The following is a 6000-nucleotide window of genomic DNA, read 5'->3' as shown; positions in this document are numbered from 1 at the left end:
TCAATCCACTAATAAAATCATAATCCTAAACGTTTTTCTAACTTCCAACAGTTGCATTTTCCCTGTTCCGGTTCTGCTGACGGAAGATGCCATGTAAGTCACACGATTTCCCGAAAATTTATATATATGAATACCAAAAAGAATATGGACAACCACACAAAATCAATTAAATTTGTATCCTTTTAATGTCCTTTTTAAATTTATGGTAGACTTTTCTATAATTTTATTTTGTTTTTCGTTTGATATTTAAAGAAAAGACTTAAAGATTCAAATATGTATGAAGTCATTATAACAGGTGTCAATAGGTCATCGCCCTGATTGATGATCATTTTAACACTTGTCGGTCATGATACAGATCCGCTCCTTAACAACTCGAAACTCGAAACTGGTCGATGCTTCATAGCAACACGTCTTCTTGTTTACATTAAAATATCAGCGTTTTCTGTCCTTTTTACCATTTAAATGTACATTTTTTTAATTCAGATTTTGATGTGATAAAAAACGTTACCTGATCAGGATAGCGTTTCTTTGTTTACATTGCAAATGACGTCACAACTTTTAAATTCCCTAACAATAGGACCAACATCGGAAACATTTCCGTATTTCTGTTTCTTTTCCAACAGATTCTGAAGTTAAAATATTCCTTGAGTTCTCTGGGGAAACTCACCGCTGATCAATCAGGCAGGTGTTTGCATTTGTACAAAGATCCGTAATAAGCAGTTAATAATCATCAAAAATCTGATGGATAACTGGATACCATAAGAAGAAGTCGACTTTGTATGTTCTGTTATCCGAACATACAGGTTTTTTTTAAAACCAGTGATCTCACATTTTTGTGTATAATCTTCCGGAAAATTAACTTAAAATCGTTCTTATTATTTCATTTAATGTGTTTTCGAAAAGGAATCAAGAATAATGGACAAGATGCGCAGAATAAATGGCAAAAAAATTAAGGTGATCGTGTTTGATTTTCCTTAATCGAGTCTATGTACATGTGCAAATTAATGGGGGGTAATTTTTTAAACGCAGCTAATTAACAAAAAACGAAAAAAAAAAACGTTTTATAGTTTTAAATCGTACCTTTTAATAAAAGATTTTAAAAATTGAACTCAATCACAGAACAACTTTTCTTTTTCATATATTTTAATAATTTTATTATCGTAGTTACAAACTTACTGCCAAAAGAAGTGACATTTAAACGAAAAATTGAAAATAACTATTGACATAGATTTATTTTATCTTAAATTATAAAATCATTCTACATGGAATGTGTCATTTACATCTACATATCTGCATAATGTACTTACAGGTCTCGAGCAGAATCGACACAACTTTTGTTTTCTCCATGCATGGCTTAGCATCACAACAGTAAAAAAAATAAAAAAATGAAACAATGAGAAGTCAAAAGAGAAATCAACTTCACATCACCAGATCTATTAGTAAAAAGTGTTGTACCGCGATGTGGTGAACATGGTGAAGAAACACAGAAAAAATATATCATGTCTAGCAACGTTTCCCTTGTCACATAAATTTAAACGAATGGTTTTATGTTATCACCTGCTACATTCACTGCAGCCACTTGCAAACCCATTTCTCAATGGGCATGCATCAGAAGGATATATGATGTATAATGAATTATACAACCTTCGATCAGAGCTTAACGTCTGAAGCAAGAAAATAAGATACTTTCATGACCACTGTTAGGGTTTTTCTGCTCTATGTATATATAATCTAATTTTGGATGTAACACGTCTTCTGATTGGCTGAAAGTGTTTTGTCTATCAGCTCATAGACATAATTTTGTCATGTGACCGTGACGTCAACAACGTTTTTATCATGAGTTACGCCTTTTTAGAATTAAATTATAAGGACTGACTGTAATATTTTTTCTGTCTATTCGAAATAACCTAAAAAATGTGGTGCACTTTTAAATAACCCACTACGCGGGTTATTCAGTGTGCACCGCATTTTTGATGTTATTTCTTCATAGACAGAAAAATTATTACAGTCATTCCTTAAATAGAAGTAGAAACACTTATGCCAATTTCTATACTGTTTTAGAGTGGGACGTTTCTCAGATGTTTATAAAAATAAGGAGAATGTGGTATGGTTGCCAATGAGACAATTATCGATCAAAGTTCAAATGAAGTGGATGTAAACAAAAATAGGCCTTAAACAATGAGAAACAACCATACAGTATAGTCGGCTATAAAAAGCCCTGACATGTTTGTTTGGGATTGGTTTTTTTGCAGTACGTCGTCAGGTAATTTAACTTTTTTCTGTACGTTTTTAAAAGATATCAACTGCTATCAGCTATTCGTGACATTGTATAGACTTTTTGTTGACTTTCGAGTACTTGGCAGAAATCAACAAAGTGGAATTACTACTTGAATTCTTCATGACATTTTCTGGTGTTAAACAATCTGAATTAGTACATGATAACTTGACTTTCTCATCCGGTTGCCTGGTATCTAACCTACTAAATGTACCTGCTTGTCAAGTGTTTTCTAGGTAAAAAAAAATATACTTTAATTTTACTTTATGCTATGTATCGATAAGTTAAGCTCTTTTTAACTGACTTTAATAGTTTTTCTTTTCCAGCTAACATGTTTAACCCCGCCACGTTCCATATGTGCATGTCCCAAATCAGGAGCCCGTTATTCAGTGGTTGTTTGTTGTTGTACATAATGTTTGTTTTTCGTTTATTGTTTTGTACATAAATCAGGCTGTTAGTTTTTCTAGTTTGAATTGTTTTACATTTGTCATTTCTGGGCACTTTAAAGCTTACTATGCGGTATTGGATTTGCTCATTGTTGACGGCGTATGGTGACCTATAGCTGTTAACTTTTATGTCATAACGTCGTTTGGTTTCTGCTAGAGATTTGTCTCATTGGCATACACATCTTCTTATTTGTATATTCTATTCGTTAAAGACTATGCAAAAGGGATTGGCTGCCGGACTATATAAAAAGCACAGAACTGTTCAAGTTTTAATTAGTTGCAGCCCTCAAGCTTCAATAATGTTATTGTCTATTGTATTGGTGGTAGAGTGTCTGACATGTCCGGCACCCAGATTCAATAGTACCCCATATCACCTTCCACATGTTCCATGTAACCTAAGACTACTATATCAGTGGTTATAGGAATCTCAGATATGTAACCATTCAGTTTGAGAATTTACCCTACAGGTTGACTTTGCAAGTATTTGTGCACATAGCATAACTCATAATTGTTGTACATAAGGGAACTCACTGATGCACGGTAATCTGCAGATGAGCTAGATACATAAACCAGGTATCATTCTTTTGTCATGTGTTACATGCAGTTCTTTTCCAGTAGTTTGCAGGTACGTGGTTTAGTCAGTAATTCTGACGTAACAAGACCTATCCATGTAACCCTTTCAGTTTTGTTTTTTGTTTGTTTACAATATCTGTATTAAAAGTCAATCTATCGATCAACATATAATACCTCTATAATTGAAAATGTATTATATCTTTTTATAGGTTCACTGTAAATTCATCATATACTTTGTAATTTTGTAAATGGCTAGCTTTTACCGAGACTTCCATAGAATTTGAAAGGTATTAACAAATGTATGATGACATATACTTCTGCATAAAAAAAAGGGCATATATTTTGATTTTAACATTTTAATAGAATTTCAATTCAACCAAAATCATCAGATTATCTAAATTATCGATTGATATCAATTTACGTATGCATTATAAAAATTATTAATAAAGTGAAAATAGTTTAATAGACGTTTTATATAATTATTATTTTTTATGTCTTTTTTCACACCATGCAATGTGTATTGCCAGATTCGATAATTAAAAGTTAACCTCGGTTAAAGAGTGATCAGCGTATCTAGTAATGAAAAGCCTCACCTACAGTGATGCCCGGGTGCTTAATCCTTGCTGAGACGTATAATACTTCTAATAATATGTAATATATGCTTCTGTTTTTAATGTTTAAATCATGTTGTTTTCTTATTAAATTGAGTTACTTTCTCACCAGAAATTATGCTGGGATTCACAGTGGCGGATCCAGAACTTTTCATAAGGGGGGCCCGCTGACTGACCTAAGGGGGACCCGCTCCAGTGATGCTTCAGTGATTCCCTATATAATCAACCAAATTTTTCCCACGAAAGGGGGGGGGGGGCCGGAACCCCCAGCCCCCCGGATCCGCCTATGGCTATGGGGAATTGCAAAAAATGTTTCTATATATAAATCTGCTGTTAACGGGATATCGTAAAGTATTCTACAGGTTTTCTGACTTCGTCCCCTTTCACAGGTAACACCTGCCTCATATTATTATTATAGAACATTCAGGCGTAAATCACCACTTCAAACAAATGCTTACGTCATCTTCTGGTACCTCGGTATCAGAAAAAAGTAAATCACAAAAATACTGAACTCCGAGAAAAATTCAAAACGGAAGTCCCTAATCAAATGGCAAATTCAAATGATAAAACCAAGGATTTGTATAGTGACACTATACAAATCCTTGATAAAACACATCAAACGAATGGACAACAACTGTCATATTCCTGACTTTGCACAGGCATTTTCAAATGTAGAAAATGGTGGATTGAACCTGGTTTTATAGCGCTAAACCTCTCACTTGTATGAGAGTCGCATCAAATTCCGTTATATTTACAACGATGCGTGAACAAAACAGACATAATAGTAAAAATAGTCACAATATGGGTACAGCAGTCATCACTGTGTCACAATCTCGAAACAAACAAATATTTAACAAAAAAGCACAAAAAAGTCCAAAAAAGTGACACGTCTGTGTATCTTATATCTTTGTCTATGATGAATTTGTTTATATAGGAAGAGACTCCCTATGAAATAGACACTAAAAAAAATTGTTCTTATTAAGACATTGTCTTTTTTTTTTGAAAATGGTGATAATGAACCTTCTAAAATTAAGGTGAACTCGATTTGTGCGCACAACAGTAGGTAAATTAAATCAACACTTCACAAATCAACACTTCATCCGAATCCGTTAGAGTTATTTCCCCTGTAGTGTTATTATTTTTCACTGCCACTGGTACACAAAAGTTCATTTGATTTATGCCCACATAAGAATAATTATTGAAGAAGACATGACAAATTCTCGAACAGAGAACACATTCGCTTAAAAATCAAAACTTCACTACCTGGCAGAAGCACCGACACGTTTTTTTTTTTAAATCAGCTGAACGAAGGTACAGTAAGTATGACGATGGGTGGAGAATAATTTTAAAAATGCAATGTACATTCCCCTCGGTAAGTTGCATTGTAATATAACGCGCTTGTAATAGTGGGAGTTTTTAACGTCCTACACAGGAACCGAAATACAAGGTCGGGCAATTATTTACTGTATAATTTTTGGTAAACATGCCTCCTACAGGTTAGGAAAGATCCTCATAAATAGATGTATTTACACTTGTATGCAAATTTGTCCGCCATTACGTAAAATCACACAGGTTCCTGTAAACTTTGACATCATAATTCAAAACATTTGACGTCACAATTAAAGAGTGATTGTTGCCTGACGTCAAAAGGTGATTGGAGTAGATCTAAGGTCATTCGGAGGCAAAATATAGCTAAATACCAAAAGTGTAAATACGTTTATGGGACGGGTATATATATACACCAATCTCGAGTTGTTTTATATTAATGAGTAACCCTGTTTGACGGGAGATCAATCGGCATGAACGATGTCATCAGACCACCTGTTCTTACTTTACATGCTTGAGCATTGCCATTGTGACAGGAAATTAATGGGAGAGTGCAGGAATTCGAAAGTCGTGTTATATACATTTATTACCTGGAGATATAAAGGTAGTCTAACTTGTTGAGTTAAGGAAGATCTTCTTTGGTTCAATTGGTTAGAGCGCTGCCTTTTGATCCCAAGATTGAGGGTTCGAATCCCACAGGTACCATCCATGGATTTTCACAATATTGGACTTATTGGTGCTGCGAGCATCTACTACTGGCACATACTGG

The sequence above is a fragment of the Mytilus californianus genome, unplaced genomic scaffold, assembly GCF_021869535.1.
Source record: "Mytilus californianus isolate M0D057914Y unplaced genomic scaffold, xbMytCali1.0.p SCAF_5, whole genome shotgun sequence".
In the NCBI taxonomy this organism is placed as follows: Eukaryota; Metazoa; Mollusca; class Bivalvia; order Mytilida; family Mytilidae; genus Mytilus; species Mytilus californianus.
This window is presented reverse-complemented; position numbering follows the sequence as displayed.